Consider the following 19,659-nt stretch of genomic DNA (forward strand, 5'->3'; position numbering starts at 1 on the left):
GGGTGTGTAATCTATCCGTCATGAAAAAATTATCTATCCAATTACTGTTGTGCCCCTTTTTCATTTTATATGGCTACATGACGTAAAGGTCTCATGTACAGCTACTTTTAGACAATCTGATGATGCCGCAAAAGAGTGAAACGCGTCATTGAGATAAAATGATTTCGCAGCCTTCTGGAGTGCGCTGTGGCTGATTCTACAAAAATATATTTACTTCTCTTTGCCTGTTTAAAAATAAGCATTATTAAGAGATGCGTACTATGTGTTGGTAAATGCTGCACTTTCAAGCTTTTCGAACTGTACCATCATTCAGCCGACTTCGCGTCTTCTACATCTACATCTACATCTATACTCCGCGAGCCACCTTACGGTGTGCGGCGGAGGGTACTTATTGTACCACTATCTGATCCCCCCTTCCCTGTTCCATTCACGAATTGTGCGTGGGAAGAACGACTGCTTGTAAGTCTCCGTATTTGCTCTAATTTCTCGGATCTTTTCGTTGTGATCATTACGCGAGATATATGTGGGCGGTAGTAATATGTTGCCCATCTCTTCCCGGAATGTGCTCTCTCGTAATTTCGATAATAAACCTCTCCGTATTGCGTAACGCCTTTCTTGAAGTGTCCGCCACTGGAGCTTGTTCAGCATCTCCGTAACGCTCTCGCGCTGACTAAATGTCCCCATGACGAATCGCGCTGCTTTTCGCTGGATCATGTCTATCTCTTCTATTAATCCAACCTGGTAAGGTCCCATACTGATGAGCAATACTCAAGAATCGGACGAACAAGCGTTTTGTAAGCTACTTCTTTCGTCGATGAGTCACATTTTCTTAGAATTCTTCCTATGAATCTCAACCTGGCGCCTGCTTTTCCCACTATTTGTTTTATGTGATCATTCCACTTCAGATCGCTCCGGATAGTAACTCCTAAGTATTTTACGGTCGTTACCGCTTCCAATGATTTACCACCTATGGCATAATCGTACTGGAATGGATTTCTGCCCCTATGTATGCGCATTATATTACATTTATCTACGTTTAGGGAAGGCTGCCAGCTGTCGCACCATGCATTAATCCTCTGCAGGTCCTCCTGGAGTACGTACGAGTCTTCTGATGTTGCTACTTTCTTGTAGACAACCGTGTCATCTGCAAATAGCCTCACGGAGCTACCGATGTTGTCAACTAAGTCATTTATGTATATTGTAAACAATAAAGGTCCTATCATGCTTCCCTGCGGTACTCCCGAAATTACCTCTACATCTGCAGATTTTGAACCGTTAAGAATGACATGTTGTGTTCTTTCTTCTAGGAAATCCTGAATCCAATCACAAACCTGGTCCGATATTCCGTAAGCTCGTATTTTTTTCACTAAACGTAAGTGCGGAACCGTATCAAATGCCTTCCTGAAGTCCAGGAATACGGCATCAATCTGCTCGCCAGTGTCTACGGCACTGTGAATTTCTTGGGCAAATAGGGCGAGCTGAGTTTCACATGATCTCTGTTTGCGGAATCCATGTTGGTTATGATGAAGGAGATTTGTATTATCTAAGAACGTCATAATACGAGAACACAAAACATGTTCCATTATTCTACAACAGATTGACGTAAGCGAAATAGGCCTATAATTATTCGCATCTGATTTATGACCCTTCTTGAAAATGGGAACGACCTGCGCTTTCTTCCAGTCGCTAGGTACTTTACGTTCTTCCAGCGATCTACGATAAATTGCTGATAGAAAGGGGGCAAGTTCTTTAGCATAACCACTGTAGAATCTTAAGGGTATCTCGTCTGGTCCGGATGCTTTTCCGCTACTAAGTGATAGCAGTTGTTTTTCAATTCCGATATCGTTTATTTCAATATTTTCCATTTTGGCGTCCGTGCGACGGCTGAAGTCAGGGACCGTGTTACGATTTTCCGCAGTGAAACAGTTTCGAAACACTGAATTCAGTATTTCTGCCTTTCTTCGGTCGTCCTCTGTTTCGGTGCCATCGTGGTCAACGAGTGACTGAATAGGGGATTTAGATCCGCTTACCGATTTTACATATGACCAAAACTTTTTAGGGTTCTTGTTTAGATTGTTTGCCAATGTTTTATGTTCGAATTCGTTGAATGCTTCTCTCATTGCTCTCTTTACGCTCTTTTTCGCTTCGTTCAGCTTTTCCTTATCAGCTATGATTCGACTACTCTTAAACCTATGATGAAGCTTTCTTTGTTTCCGTAGTACCTTTCGTACATGATTGTTATACCACGGTGGATCTTTCCCCTCGCTTTGGACCTTAGTCGGTACGAACTTATCTAAGGCGTACTGGACGATGTTTCTGAATTTTTTCCATTTTTGTTCCACATCCTCTTCCTCAGAAATGAACGTTTGATGGTGGTCACTCAGATATTCTGCGATTTGTGCCCTATCACTCTTGTTAAGCAAATATATTTTCCTTCCTTTCTTGGCATTTCTTATTACACTTGTAGTCATTGATGCAACCACTGACTTATGATCACTGATACCCTCTTCTACATTCACGGAGTCGAAAAGTTCCGGTCTATTTGTTGCTATGAGGTCTAAAACGTTAGCTTCACGAGTTGGTTCTCTAACTATCTGCTCGAAGTAATTCTCGGACAAGGCAGTCAGGATAATGTCACAAGAGTCTCTGTCCCTGGCTCCAGTTCTGATTGTGTGACTATCCAATTCTATACCTGGTAGATTGAAGTCTCCCCCTATTACAATAGTATGATCACGAAACTTCTTCACGACGTTCTGCAGGTTCTCTCTGAGGCGCTCAACTACTACGGTTGCTGATGCAGGTGGTCTATAGAAGCATCCGATTATCATATCTGACCCACCTTTGGTACTTAACTTAACCAAGATTATTTCACATTCGCATTCGCTAATAACTTCACTGGATATTATTGAATTCTTTACTGCTATAAATACTCCTCCACCATTGGCGTTTATCCTATCCTTGCGGTATATATTCCATTCTGTGTCTAGGATTTCGTTACTGTTCACTTCCGGTTTTAACCAACTTTCCGTTCCTAATACTATATGCGCACTATTTCCTTCAATAAGAGATACTAATTCAGGAACCTTGCCCTGGATACTCCTGCAGTTTACCAATATTACGTTGACTTTTCCTGTTTTTGGTCTCTGAGGACGGACGTTCTTTATCAACGATGATAATGTCCTCTCTGGTAAGCCGTCAGGTATTTTATCGTTTCGCCCAAGGGGGGGTCCCTCTAACCTAAAAAACCCCCGTGTGCACGCCACACGTACTCTGCTACCCTAGTAGCTGCTTCCGGTGTGTAGTGCACGCCTGACCTGTCTAGGGGGGCCCTACAGTTCTCCACCCAATAACGGAGGTCGATGAATTTGCAACCATTATAGTCGCAGAGTCGTCTGAGCCTCTGGTTTAGACCCTCCACACGGCTCCAAACCAGAGGACCGCGATCGACTCTGGGCACTATGCTGCAGATATTAAGCTCAGCTTGCACTCCGCGTGCGATGCTGGTTGTCTTCACCAAATCAGCCAGCCGCCGGAAGGAACCAAGGATGGCCTCAGAACCCAAGCGGCAGGCGTCATTCGTTCCGACATGTGCTACTATCTGCAGCCGGTCACACCCAGTGCGTTCAATAGCTGCCGGAAGGGCCTCCTCCACATTACGGACGAGACCCCCCGGCAAGCACACCGAGTGCACACTGGCATTCTTCCCCGACCTACCCGCTATTTTCCTAAGGGGCTCCATAACCCGCCTAACGTTGGAGCTCCCTATAACTAATAGGCCCGCCCTCTGTGACTGTCGGGACCTTGCCGGAGAATCGGGCACTGGCCCAACAGGCGAGGCATCCTGTGGTGGCTCGGAAACGATGTCATCACCACTAGGAAGCACCCCGTACCTGTTGGAAAGGGGTAAGGCAGCTGCCACGCGGCCAGATCCCACCTTCGCCTTTCGGCCAGGCACGCGCGAGCCCACCACTGTCCGCCATTCACCCTGGAGTGATGGCTGACCGGTAAGATGCTCACTGCCGGAAGACGCAGCGACATCAGGGGTTCCATGCGATTCCAAGGCCACCGAAGTAGGCATAGGTCTCACCACAGTTGCCCCAACGCCACTACGAGCCGACGCCTGCGCCTCGAGCTCGATAAGCCTAACAGACAAAGCCTCCACCTGCCCCCGAAGAGTGGCCAATTCTCCTTGCGTCCGCTCACAACAACCACAGTCCCTACACATGAGTATGTTTACCCTACAAGCGAACGGTGTACTCGCCTTATTAGCTAGTGGTCATTCTGTGGGTCATGTTTGACGACTGTGACTACCCGCATGAGACTACCGTACCGGGTCGACATTCCATGGCACAGTGAACAACTATGGCTGACTACCGCACTTTAAGTATCATTGGTATCTAGTGATTACTCTTTTGACGTTCATCATTATTCGCATTCTTATACTATGCGTAATATCTTTCCGTTGAGTTGGTTCAAATGGCTTTGAGCACTATGGGACTTAACATCTCAGGTCATCAGTCCCCTAGAACGTAGAACTACTTAAACCCAACTAACCTAAAGACATCACACACATCCATGTCCGAGGCAGGATACGAACCTGAGACCGTAGCTATCGCGCGGTTCCAGACTGAAGCGCCTAGAACCGCTCGGCTACAACGGCAGGCTAAACTATAGTTCTTAGCACCTACAAACTACGCAGATGAACGAAATGCATCTTACACTTGCAGTTTGTGCGATGCGATTTTTTTCTATCTTCTGTTCTACAAAAGCCCAATAATCTGAAAAACTCTGAACTAGTGTGGCAGCAGACATCATCTCCATGTGTCTGGCTTTGCTGGGTCCTGTCTTTGAGTTGAACAGCGCCATAAACTTAGCAGTATACGTGAAGTCGTTATTGAATAAAAATATAATACCAGCTTAACGCAGGTTATTCCCTCGCGACATTAATTGCAATTAAAATAAATACAGTAGGTTTCGGGAACGAAGTCGTTTAGTGAACGCATTCGGAGGCGTGAAACACGTGAAAGGTGCAAATTGTGTTCTTGCATAATAGATTGAGGTGACAAAAGTCATGTGATACCTCCTAATGTCGTGTCGGATCTCCTTTTGCCCGGCATAGTATAGCAACTCCACGTGGCATGGACTTTCACCATTCCTGTAGCGACAATAATAGCGACCACAACGACGTCACTGCTTTTCACTGTCGAAAATTTCTGTTTTAGAAACTTTAACCTACGGAGAAGGATTCCAGTTGGGCGAACGAGACATCTTAACACTTTGCCGTTCGCACGTCTCGTACAAATATATTAGCTTGGCGCCGGCAGCGCTAATTCGGATTATTTGGCTTGTCGCCGGCCACTTGTCACCTTCAGACACATTGACTTTTGTGCGCTTTAATTTTTCCGGAAATCCTCTATTTTGTAGTATCGTTTCACAAACTCCAGTTTTCTTTTCAAGTAACTTCCCTGCAAGTTCTGCACTATTGTAATAATTACCCACATTCCATAAGAAGGTGTCAATAGTTCCATCATTGATTTTGCTAAAGGTTTCCCAGCGCCGGAATATATCTTGAATGAGGAAATGTATTCCGTACTCGAATCACACAGCATCCGAATGAGTATCCCATATTTCGTGATTTTCGAAGGATTGTAAACTTCAAAATTTAACTGTCCACGCCACGGTATGATTCCTTCATCAGTTGAGATGTTTGACGTAGATTAATCGTTTCTTTAAAATTTTTGGAAAAATAATCACTAATCAATTGCACTTTGAAAAGACGGTCGGCATTATCCGGTTTATTGTTGATGTTGGAAAAAATGTAAAAGTGATAATATTTTTCTGAACCGGTTGCGGGACATCGTTTTGCGAAATATCGGTGTGTCTCTCAACGATCATCATTCCTTTCTTTTTTACAGTTCCCGTAAGGGTATCAAGCCCAAACCATTTTCTAAGTTCGGGTCCCGTAATGTCGACAAATGTGGCTTTTTTTTATCCAGTTTCCTTCTATTGCAATTTTGACTGTAATACTTGTTGGTTTCATTGCTAATATATTCAAATAGATCGTTCCCAATGTATAATTCTACGATATCCACGACGCTCTGTGTATCTTTGTGAAATATGTGTGAAGCCGCAGATCCTTAAAATTTATTTTTGGTCCTCAGTAAATCATTGTCTGTCTTGTTCGTCTGACTGATCCGAATCAGATTTCAACCGTAGCGTTCGCCGAATTCAACTTGGACGAATTCCACTATCTTCTGCTTCATTTTCATTTGTTTGATATCCAACGTCTTCTTCCCAATCGGTCAAGTCGTCCGGAACGTCAGACAAGACGTCCGCGCATTCATCATAATAATCATATCATCTCTTTCGTGTGCCATGATGAAAGTGCACGAGTACTTATAAAAACGAAAAACTTGTTGACGTGTGTAACTTATTGTTACCAAACAAAACACCAACAGAATGAAAAAGATACTAAAAAGCTGCCACCGGCCACTGCGCGATACTACGCTCACGACACCACCGTGGTGTCGCCGGCCACTTAAGCGATACTATGCACACGAGACCACTGTGGAGTCGCCAGCCGTTGACCGCTATTTCGCGCACGACACCACTATGATGACGCCGGTCAGCAAAGTGTTAAGAAGACAGTGGGGTAAGCAGATCTCTCCTTAAACAATCGGTGAAGCACCGAGTGCTGACAGGATTTACTCTAGCAATTTATCCAACATATCTCTCCATCCGCAATCTCACGTAAGGGACAACTTCGGTGTTAGCGTATTTAGATACATTTATGTTTCATGGCACGAAGATTTCATATTTCTCTTGCCCTAGAACACCCATGGCATCGCTACAGTAGCTACGCTATATCTCAAAAAATTATCAGGGGATCGTGCTACATTTGTGCGTCTGAAGTGTGGTGTACGCCAATACCACAGTTGTATTTTTCTGCCAGACCGTGTGGAGTGAGCGAGGTTCAGCAATTCCTTCACAGGTATTATACAGGAGCCCCGACCACAGGTTCACTTTTAGTTATATTACTCAGATAAGGGCGCAACGGGAATTCCACTGTTAAATCCAGAGAAGAGAGCGGACAGGTCGAAAGAGTACATTGAAGGCCTTTATTAGGACGTCATACAAGAAGAAACGGGAGGCGATATAAAGGAAATAGCGGATACAGTATTAGAATCAGAATTTGAAAGCTCTTTGGAAGACTTAAGATTAGAGGAACTGGCAACAAAACAACTATTCTCTTTAGTGTGTAGAATGTGTGAGTCTGGCGATATAACAATTGATTTTCGGAAAAACATCAACCACACAATTCCGATGAGTGCTAAGAGCCAAAAAGTGCGAAAATTATCGCACAATCCGTTTAACAGCTCATGGACCCAGGTAGCTAACAAGAATGATATACAGAAGAATGGAAAAGAAAATTGCCGGCCGAAGTGGCCGCGCGGTTCTGGCGCTGCAGTCTGGAACCGCGAGACCGCTACGGTCGCAGGTTCGAATCCTGCCTCGGGCATGGATGTGTGTGATGTCCTTAGGTTAGTTAGGTTTAACTAGTTCTAAGTTCTAGGGGACTGATGACCTCAGCAGTTGAGTCCCATAGTGCTCAGAGCCATTTGAACCATTTTTGAAAAGAAAATTGAGAATCTGTGAAATGACGATCATTTTGGTTTTACGAAAATTCTAGGCACCAGAAAATGAAATGATCGTATGGCATTGTTGGCCGGGAGGCCCCATGCGGGGGAGTTCGGCCGCCGTATTGCAAGTCCTTTCCAGCTGGCGCAACTTCGGCAACTTGCGAGTCAATGATGTGAACAACACACAACACCCAGTCATCACGAGGCAGAGAAAAATCCCTGACCCCGCCGGGAATCGAACCCGGTACCCAGTGCGCAGCAAGCGAGAACGCTACCGCAAGACCACGAGCTGCGGACTAGGCACCAGAGATGCTATCCCGACGGCGCAGTTGCTGATGAAAGCAAACAAAAAAAAATTCTAATGAAGAAACGTCTCCACTCTCTTATAGTTAAGAATTCAGCTGTTGGTACGAATCTGTAGCACCCAACTGTTTCACATACTTATTAGTTATTTCTTGTGGTCAGTTGAAGCTGAAGGGCAGAGGACGTAGAAAACAATGTCGAGACTTGACAAGCCTTAAATGCCTAACAGCACTTCTATCTCCTTTTAAAGAGCTGATTTCTGTGGATGGTAGGTAATTTGCAGTAGAACTTGGGGATACAGTGGTGATATTCTGGACGAATGGTTAAGCCCTAGAGAGGACGTAGGAATATTTAGCATACTTCCTTCGAAACTCTTCCCTGTCCATCAAATAACACAACAATTAAATTTATCACAACTCCACAGCCGGCCGCGGTGGTCTAGCGGTTCTAGGCGCTCAGTCCGGAACCGCGCGACTGCTACGGTCGCAGGTTCGAATCCTGCCTCGGGCATGGATGTGTGTGATGTCCTTAGGTTAGTTAGGTTTAAGTAGTTCTAAGTTCTAGGGGACTGATGACCACAGATGTTAAGTCCCATAGTGCTCAGAGCCATTTGAACCATTTTGAACAACTCCACAAGTCCCTTATTGTAGTCTGAAATGCAGCTACGTGAATTATTTAAAAGAATGCTCACTTTATTTCCACGAGTGTGTGTGTGTGTGTGTGTGTGTGTGTGTGTGTGTGTGTGTGTGTGTGTGTGTGTGTGCGTGCGCGTGCGTGTGTGCGTGTGTGTGTTGTAACCAAACAGAAATCTCCCTAATATTACTTTGACCAGAAGTGACGGTATGGAAATTATCAATAAAGTATTTGGTTTTCCAAACTGAAGCACAATTTGATCTAGAAAATACAGTATATTAATAGTGTAAGGAACGAAATATATTCGTGTTTCAGATGAAATTAGATCTGTAAGCATGGAATGAATAAAGCCATAAATGTTTGTATGTCCCCAAAAAGTCCTGAATATTTCACTCAGGGCTCTAATGTACTACAGTATTAGGAGTTCTGAGAGTAAAAACTCCATCCAAGACGTATCTCTCAGATAAAAAGGGTTCACACGATCTAAATGGTTCACAAATGAAAACCTACCGACTCCACCCTGATTCGTCGTACCCAGTTGGCTTAATGACGAACACTGAACTATGAGCGTATTTTACTAGCACAGAGTATTAAACAGGACGTAATTCTAGATGCAATATGGACAAACATGTAAAAGAAAGAAGTAACACCCACAAACACTTCAAATACCCTTTCACATGTAGTAAAATATGGAGAAACCATACAGCAAAAAAATTTTTTATCGTTGTATGTGAATGTGTAGCATACGAATGTGCTTCGAGAATGAAAGCAATGTCTAAAGAATATGTACTCTCAAAAATATAATATTTTGTTACTAAATCATTTAATATAATAAATTAATTTCAGTTCAACCTTTTTAAATTACTGAAAAGTGTGATGTTAAGTGCCTTGTATTTGAAGTAAATGAAATAGTTAACAGTAATGAGAAGTGCTGAAAGTACCTTCAGTAAAAAAATAGCATATTTATTGCAATAAGTCTTTTGACACACATTAAGGAGAGGAGCTTCCTGCCCCAGCCGCGGTGGCCGTGCGGATCTAGGCACTTCAGTCCGGAACCGCGTGACTGCTACGGTCGCAGGTTCAAATCCTGCCTCGGGCAATGATGTGTGTGGTGTCCTTATGTTAGTTAGGTTTAAGTAGTTCTAAGTTCTAGGGGACTGATGACCTCTGATGTTGAGTCCCATAGTGCTCAGAGCCATTGAGCTTCCTGACAGTCATAATATGCTACGAAGAAACACTTAGCTGTGGGAAATGGCGTTTCTCGTCCCAGTTTGGAGAATTGCCGCGTCCACGGTCCTCTTGAAAATGGCCAGATGTATGTAGATGCAGTAGAAAGTATGATATTTTGTCTTTTTCTTTACTGAAGTATCTGTTGTCGGCGACGCAGATCACACGAGCTTCACCCAGAGAAAAACGACATGTTCACGGACGTCACTGCGCGTATTAACGATTTCTCGCCCATGTTCGAACGTTTATTTCCTATATCGCTTGCTTGGATTTTATAGCGAGAAGTACTTCTGTACAATATTTCACAGTCTGCGGTATGCAACGAAAGTGGAACACATGCTAAACGCCTTATGCCGTTGTGTTCAAACATCATAGCAAATTATTATTTAGCCAAATATTACTCCATGACACGACTTAAGATCACGCGCCGTGAATTGAAAACAGTTTGGTAAACTAGCCTAGTCAGATTATGTAGCTTTCACAGTATTATATTCTGATATAACACTGTGATCAATAATCAAAATGCGCAAGCAACCTATTGGTGTGTGGCGGAGCGTACTTCTGGTAGCACTAACTGGTCCCCCCTTCCCTGTTCCACTCGCGAAGGATTGATTGTCGGCAAGCGTCTGTGTTAGCTCTTTCTCGAATTTTTTCGTCGTGGTTATTTTGCGAGTTGTATCAGGGAGGAAGTAATATGATGTCAGGCTCTACCCGAAAAGTGCTATCTCGAAACCCCAAAAGCAAACTTCTCAGCGATGCAACAACGCCTCTCATACAGTGTGCGTCACTAGAGGTTTTTCAGCACCTCTGTAATGCTCTCGGGTGGACTAAAGTCTAGAGGCGGTACGCGTCGCTCTTCATTGGATCTTCTCTCTCTCTCTCTCTCTCTCTCTCTCTCTCTCTCTCTCTCTCTCTCTCTTACTTCGTAGGGATCCCAGATTCCTGAACAATACTCAAGAACTGTTCAAACAAAAGCGTTGTAAGCCACTTCCTTCGTAGATGAGTTACATTTGATTAACATTGTTCCCGTGAATCTCACGTTGATGTATCAGTCCATTAAGTTCACAGACCGCTCTATCTACACACAGTAATCACTTCACTTAGCAAACACTTTGCTTCATTGTATGCACTTCGTAATTTTACAGTTTACTTTTTAAGGTGGTTAGTCTCGACAGGAAGTACTGCTTAACTTCTCAGTCCGTGACGAACAGGGTGGTCAGGATTAGTACAAATGCTTGTAAGAGTGTTGCAGGGTGTCTTGTGCTGAGAAATAACTGTTCAGGAAAAAATTCATACTTTGCTCTGTTTCCAAGTTAATTGGCATAGAAGTGCTCCAATCAGGCCATAGCGCTCGCAAATTCAAGCGGCCCGTCAGAGACAATTTTTGTCAGTTGTTCTCATAGCATAGATGATAGAACACGAGACTGCTCAGCCTTTGGCTCAGGTTGGATCCTTCCTTACTACCGTTCCATGTCCAATTTTTATATCGCTGTCTTGTTCGGTTTTAGAAAACCAAATGAAGAACGCATTGGGCAACACTGTCTCTGGCGAGCGGCTTGAATTTGCTCTGGCAACGGCCTGATTGGCTAACGTCAGTGCTTATTAAGCTGGAAACCGCGCAACATATCGAATTTTTTGTTAACAATTATTTCTCAGCACAAACTACCCTGCAACACCCTTACAAGTTCTTCAGACTGTTTCTGACCACCCTGCATATGGAAAACAGTTAGCTTTATGTACCGCAAACACATTCCAAAGCTGCTGCTACAAACACGCCATTCCATTACTGCTGAACGACAGTAATCATCTTTTCATTTATCCATACACAGAACCATTGCTATAGCAATACTCTTTCTGTTTGATATGAAAAGAACAGAAAAACAGAAAGAAAAATTTCCAAACTCTGTATTGCACTATATTGGTAACTTCATAGAGTAGTCACGTGTATGTGGTTGGGTGAGGGGAGAGAAAGAAAGGGTGCGAGAGAGAGAGAGAGAGAGAGAGAGAGAGAGAGAGAGAGAGAGAGTGCGAGAGTTTGCATTAGTCGGAAGTATCGAAGGAAATTTTTGATTCTAATATGTTCTTTTCTTCTTATTCGTTTTCCTTTGTTTTTTTTGTTTTTTTTGTTACAATAAAGTTCTTTAACGATAAAGATGACAAGATACGCACTTAAAGACTTAACCGGAGGAATAATTCACTTGTGCAAAAGAATTACAGAATAAAAAGTCATGAATACTCCATATTTCTCAAATTTCAATACAGTTATTCACAGTTTGTGCTAACATACGTCTGTGACATAGAATGTGACAACGGAATCCAACAATGGATCACAGAAAAATCTGAGCGGGAGAAACTGAGTCTTTCAAATGTTAAGAAAATACGAAAGGAATGTCTTAGAAGACTTGAGTCTCTTCCAAGCCCAATCTAACAAAAGGGAAATATTAGGGAGGCGTCAAGGTCAAGGGAGCTGTTGTCTAAAACTTTAGAAACCATAGGTAAAAGCACACTTGATAGAGAACGTTTATGAAAGTATTAGCACAATATACGGAGAGATAGAACACGAATGTTAAGAATTCAGGAAACTCGCAGCACATTCCTCAAAACAAGTATATTTCAAATAAGACGTTCTGCATGTGTTCCAAGCAATACAGATAATGAGAGAGTTGCTTAGCACTTGGCTACTCGTTGGGTTGGCTGTTTTCATACTATATTTCTTTCGGTGCTAGTTTCGGAGACGAACATTTTTCTCTCCCGCTAAGGCCTCGAACTGGAATCTCCTGTAATGACCAATAAATTGTGAAACTCTGAAGTTTCTAGCGCAGCGTCTAAGCCCTGGAACGCGATAAAATTTTAGTGGTGGGAGAGAGGCATGGCTCTGCTTCTTGGCCTCTTCCAGCCTCTTCCGGAAACTGCAAAACAAGCACATTACACGAACTTCGAAAAGTGTCCACATAATAACTTCTGAAGAGGTTGAAAAAATCGGCCAACCAGTTGCAAAAGAAATGTTTATTAGCCCTAATAAAACTTGGTTTTGCAACTGGTTGGCTGATTTTTGCAACCTGCTCAGACTTATACAGTTGCTGATTCGGAGCCATGCTTAAAATTTTGATAACTCCTGATGCCGACGGCGGGCCCTTTCGTGAGATTCAGTGAGCTATTTCTTCGATGGCATTATAGTACTGAGAAACTAGAAAGTGGAGAAATGTCGCAATGTGACTGGCTTCGCATGTCTTGAATGTAGGGAGCGAGGGGTGAAGTCTTTCACTCGTTACGAAAATTTCTAAGAAACTGTGCTAGATACAACCGTGCAGTTTGTTACAAGTGCTAACTTAATTCATAAACATTTTCAGTGCGTCGCGTCTTGCAGCTCTCAAACACTGGAGAAATGTTCAACACTAAAGCTACTGTTTAGAGCTTTGCCAATTTTTTCTAGTCACGGTAACTCCCGCGATGAATGAGCCACGGTGACTAACAGTGTAATCTAATAAGAACAAACTCACCAATGTATATAAAATACCGCTGTCACGCAGATAACAATATGATGGATAATGAAGGTATAAGTGTGGTGTCGTAAAGGAACTCTCCACACCAAACGCATCCTAAATACAATACGTTGCTTGTGAAAATCAGCAAAGCCCGAAACTAGGCAGCCAGTAAATAATCTGCAGATTTGGTATTAAACTTTTAAAAACATCTCTCCTTCTATTTAACTGATAAGGATTTTTATGAATACATTTCCATATGTCTATGCATGTTTTTTTTCTTTTTTTTCGAGTGGTAAATTAACTCGTGACTTTGTATGTCCATGTTTTTAGAGATGGTTCCGGACTCGCCTGTTCGATACAGGACGTCAAATTAAACCCTTCTATCCTTATTTTATTTGGCAAGCAGTTTCAGAGGTCCCTGACCGACGTGTAGGGAGACTCTATCTCAACTGTTAAAATAGGGGCCAGCAATACCGGTATTAGTAGATTTTTGCTATAGCGATCATTTAAAACATTATCTGCCCACTGTTGTACTTCTACATGTCCCCTGACAGAATCTTATTTCTTTTGTCTCTCTCTCTAGTTTCAGGCAGCGTAATTTATGAGTAATTCTGTCGCAATGGTTTCATAAAACACGCTGTCTGTTACAGTTCTCTGCCAGTTCTGTGGTCTAGATCCACCAGATGTGAAGAACATTAAAGGGCGGCAGTAAAGGTAAAGAGACAGGCAATGCTGGTGACAAAGCGAAAAACGGAAGACTTGGAGAGCGTAGCGACGCTCTGAGACGAAGCAAGATGAGTATCTACTCTTATCTTCTATGTTTTGTTGCCTACCAAGATTTTCTGAATTTTTTTTTTAACTATGGTAAGGCAGCACATAGGAATTTCAGATTCATAAATAAGCTTAGTCGCATTGAATTTATTGCTGATTACAAACTACGTGATAATATAGCTGCAGCTATCTAATTAGTTGGAAACTTTGTTAATAATGAAATATTGTTGACTGAAAAGGTTAACATAGTATGACCTTACATATTTAGTGAGCGGTAGGAAACATATTTCGTCATATTAACACCTATCGTTTTAAAGTGCATATCGCCAACATTTCCGTATGGTGTATAAAATTTTCTGAAACTAAGTATCTTCCGAACATTAAAACTCCAGACCATTGCTAACTTCCGTTACAAATCATGTCAAAATTACTATTAGTTTCTTTAATTTTGCCACTATAATTTTGTTGATATATTGGTAATGTTCCATTTAACTTGTAGCATTTGTTAATTAACTTACTAATCAGAAAGTTCAATGTTTCGAGGGGCGCAAAATATTTTATTTAAGATGGCTTTAGTCAGTAATAAGTAGTGTAAAAAGTATTGTTCATAGAGTCGAAACTATGTACAGACCCAACACATCTGAGGTCAGGCAGTCTGCAGTTACGAGCAAAGTGAGCAACAAGCATGTCTCTTGTCGTCCCGTAGTCCGACCTCTAACATTCTGGGATGTTCACATGTATTGCGTACAGTTCGTATTCTTCACTCATGGTTTTAATTCACGACTTCTGTGACAGTAATTACTAGTTCATTCCGAGTGAGAACTTTTAGAGGAACTCAGTACTTACAGACTCCTGTGAACAATGACTGGTTAGCAGGGCAGTGTTGACCGCCATATTGATTCTTTTTGTAGTCTACCTCAATTGCTTCGAGTTCCATAAATGTGTATGAAGACAGTGACACAGTGAACTGATACGTTAAATGTTCGCCACGTGTGAATCGTTTTGAACCACTGGACTGTGTTGCGTGATTACTGCACAAAGACATTTTAATACACTGTGAACTAGTGTAATAAGTAACAATCTGCTTTCCTCTAAATCGAACTATACGTGAGACCCGAAACTGGCCACATCAGTGAATATTTTACACCAAGAGTGTAATTACAGTGTTTTAAATCTACTTTTGGTGTCGGTCAAACTACTGCTATAGACTTATTAGCTGAACGAACATCTTTCAGTTTTGGAGCCGGCGCATCTACCGGAAAGAATAGGCTTATGTAGAAGGAAGCAGGTCTGTTCCAACTATTGATACTGTGCATTTAGCTTTACAATACAGTCCGTGGAAATAGGTGCGTCGTTTATCCAGAGAAACACGCATACCTCACAACACTGATCCCAAACCACCGCCATTTGGGACTTCAGTTCTGTCAAAAGAGAGCTCATTGCAGGGCCAGGCTGGAGTTGTGTTTTCCGAAGAAAGCTGGTTTTGCCTCTGTGCCAGTGACGGTGATGTGTTGGTTAGAGGGGGGCTAACTGAAGGGCTGCAACCAACATGTCTGCGTGCTATACACACTGGACAGCAAAAACACTCTCATGGTTATCCCACGCACCCTGACTACAAGCCGGCCGCGGTGGACGAGCGGTTCTAGGCGCTGCAGTCTGGAACCGCGCGACTGCTACGGTCGCAGGTTCGAATCCTGCCTCGGGCATGGATGTGTGTGATATCCTCCGGTTAGTTAGGTTTAAGTAGTTCTAAGTTCTAGGGGACTGCTGACCTCAGAAGTTAAGTCCCATAGTGCTCAGAGCCGTTTGGACCATTTTTTGGACCTGACTACAAAACTGTACGTAAGTCTGGTGATTCTACCTGTTGTTCCACCATTCATGAACAGCATTCTCGGCGGTGTTTTCCAACAGGATAACGCTTGCCCACATACCGCTGTCGCAACCCAGCATGCTCTATAGAGTGTCCACATTTTAACTTGGCCTGCTTGGTCACCAGAACTGTCTCCATGGAGCACATATGGGACATAATCGAACGACAGCTCCAGTGTGATTTACTACCAGCATTTTTCTATGCACCTACCTGCTTTACCAACGTCTGCGCACAGTTTGCCGCGTTTGCACCTGACTGTCCTTTATAACAACTTTCAAGAGACTCTCAGGTCCGACCTCTCGATTGGAAAACCAGCACCTCAATCAGCATCTGTATCGTATCCAACCGGTTTATAGTAACGCCTCCACAATCAAAACTGGAAAGCCGTCTGAAGTTGAATGGTATAATGACACTCGCAAAAAACGCAACTCCCCACTGGAAGAAAGGAATGTTTTGTCTTCTCTAAGACTTCACCTACTTTGCCTCCACATCGTAATCTGCAGCCTCTATCCACCTAACAAATGAACACTCATTAAGTCGCTCTTTTTCCCACAAGTGACGGCAAAACGACTTCGCTGGTAACTGACGATAACTTATTTCCGAATTTATACACGCAACACTTTTAAAATTTCAGCTGCACCTCACAGGTTCCGCGACTCCTGCTCTCACGACAGCAGCCGGCAGAATGCTAATTTCACGAGTTACCGAAAAGCTCCACAAAGTTACAGGGCGGTTGTAAATAAACTTTCTCTACTTGAAAGGGCTCCCATGGAAAACGAGTGGCTGAAGGGCAATGAAACTTTGTGGAAAAATTTGTGAGGACATGCGGAACGGAAATAACGAATAAACAATTGAAAGAAATTAATTTCTACATGAGAGGGTAAAATTTGTTAATGCATACCATGTTTAAGTTCCAAGTTGCAAACACTGATCGGTGTGACGACCATGTGCTGGGATCGCTGCCCGAATATCTCAGGTTGGAGTTAGGCTACGTCCCTCGTTATGCTCATGTTCGATGTGCAACGTTCGTTAGCGTCCCGTTGGTAAATCCTATCCTTCAGGTAACGCGACGGCTGGAAATCACAAAGGTGATCTTGGAGGCCACCCCGTTTGGAAATATCAGCCATTGATTCGATTTTCTCCAAATGTGCGGATGGAGGACCTCGTTGTATTCTTTTAATGCGTCGATATTTGCAAAGAGCAGCAACAATATTGCTGCTGTTTCTATAAAACAGCCTCACGGGTAAAGCCCTGCTCTCCTCGTCTAGCATCACTTCGACTGCCTGCTACTATAATGCCCAATGGTGGTTGCTTTTCAACCCTACGTCCCCGTACCATTACCTGCGCCTGATATCAACATTAGTAACATCGCAAATCCTGCGTCGCACAGTCTGAACGCCATTCATATAAAGTTTTGTATCAATACGGTCACAAATCTCCATCTACATTGGATCAAGTAGCGAAAGTATTACGTAACCAACGTGTATTGTAAAATACAGACCTTTCGGCCATTCACTCGCAAATGCAAAATGTAGTCATTTCGGTTGGCCATTTCTTCCTAGCGCTCATAGGATGCTGCTTTCTGCCAATACATTCAGAAATTTCTTTTCCAGACGATGTTAGAAAACACCGGCTAACCCGTCCAAATTACTTGTCTTTGAAAACAGCGTAGTTGCACCAGACCACACCATTTAGTTGGATTAAAGCTGGACGACAGTCACTATTAGCAGAAACTGGAAAACCAGCGCTGGCATTCACAATAGCGACGGCCACTAGACGACAAGTGGACAAGGAAAAGTAACACTCAGTGATAGCAAATGAACTCTGTCAAGCCTGTCAACACGTTCGATAACGGCCTAAAGTAATTTGACGGTCATCACGACTGTTGATCAACTGTTTCTGTACAGTAAGTTCTGGTACAGCAGATGGAAAATACAACTCACGTAAAAAAAAAAAAAAAAAAAAAAAAAAAGGACGCGTTGAACAAATAGAGAGGTAGAATGTTCATATTCACAAGTCATGTACATTAGTACCTTCTGCAGAAATGATTAGCATTTCAGTCACCTCAGTTCAGCATATTTTTCTGGTTGTCGTGGGGAGCACAACATTTATTTATGTGGAATTACGAACAGTCCACTGAATTAAGCCTTTTTCTTAATTCTTGAAAGACTTACGTGAAAATGTACAAAAACATTTATGATTTAATGTAACTATATTTAAAAACAGAGTCGATTTATTATGTATATCATTCTTTGTTCTGTGTTAAAAAATTAACTGTGATACAGTCAAATGATTTTATGTAATTACTTGCTATGGTCTTGATCCTGGATGAGGACAGACGTTGTAAGTGTACTTATGCTGCATTTTGGTTGGATGTATGTGTTTATTTCATTTTAAAACCTTTGTTTGTGTACCTTTAGCATCCCTACATTTCAGGAGACTTAACAACGTATCTTTTCAGAATCTGACAATGCGCAATACAGCGCAAGCCTGTGATTGTTGTCGGCCATTTGCGCGTCCGCAATGTCTTATTTGAATATTGCCAATACCGCAATAAACAGCAGAGAGTCGCGGTAATAACTTAGAAAGTTTGCATTTTAATTACATTATTTAAGCCATTTTAATTTATTTGGAAAAATTAATAGTACCTTTCATTAAATTCTTGTGGTTGCCGCATCACGGCTATCTTTTATGTTTGCTTCGTAAATTCACCGAAATTAACTTACTACGAAATGATCAGTGATAAATGTGTCACACAATAGTATTGCTCTACGCGAGCGCATGGCGTTAAAGCAGTATTAATTTCAATGAAATTTCAATGCAAAAAGAGCTTGAGATGCTTTGTTAACATACGAACTAACACGGTGCTTCACATCGCTCTTTACGTGTGTCATATTCTGCGCATTAAACCTTCACATAATATTTCCATTAAAAAAAGACTGTGTAATTTGCCCGTGGTACGTTGTGCTGTCACTTTAGCGTGTGTGGCGCCATTTGATGTGTACGTATACGTATATGTGTCCACAAATCATACAGTTTAATGAATTGCACATGCACGCACAATTAAAGTACACCGCTTGACGTACAGAACAGAACACAGCAACATACATATTGAAAGCAACACAACATATCCTGTTACCTAGTAGTCACAGGGTCCGCCATGGGCCCTGATAATTTGTTCCAAGCGCGATGGCATCGGCGCGTATAAGGCGCGAATGGCGTCCTGTGATACAGCCATCCACGCTGCATTCTCCTGGTTCCAAAGTTCATCTGCGGTGGTTGGCACTGGGTTACAGTGCTGCACCCGACGTTTCAGCATTTACCACAAATTTTCGATTGGTGACGAGTCTGGTGATCTGGCGGGCCAGGAAAAAAGGCTGACATCCTGTGACACAAAGAAGGCACGTGTTTGTGCAGCAACATGTGGTCCTGAATTGTCTTGCTGAAAAGTGGCGTTCGGAGTGTTCTGCAAAAAGGATACTGCTGCGGATCGCAGGACGTCGTTCACGTAGGTCACACTGTTCAAAGTGTTCTGTACACGCTCCAACTGTGATTTGTGGTTGGATCCAATAGCATCCCACACCATAAGCCCTAGCGTTTGCGTTGTATGTCTTGTGCGGATGCAATCGCTGTGATGTCACTCTCCCAGTCGACGGCGCACCAAAATGCAGCCATCTTTTTAAAACAAACATAAACTGGATTCGTCCGAAAACACTATCTGATGCCATTT

The sequence above is a fragment of the Schistocerca americana genome, chromosome 1 (assembly GCF_021461395.2).
Source record: "Schistocerca americana isolate TAMUIC-IGC-003095 chromosome 1, iqSchAmer2.1, whole genome shotgun sequence".
Taxonomy (NCBI): Eukaryota; Metazoa; Arthropoda; class Insecta; order Orthoptera; family Acrididae; genus Schistocerca; species Schistocerca americana.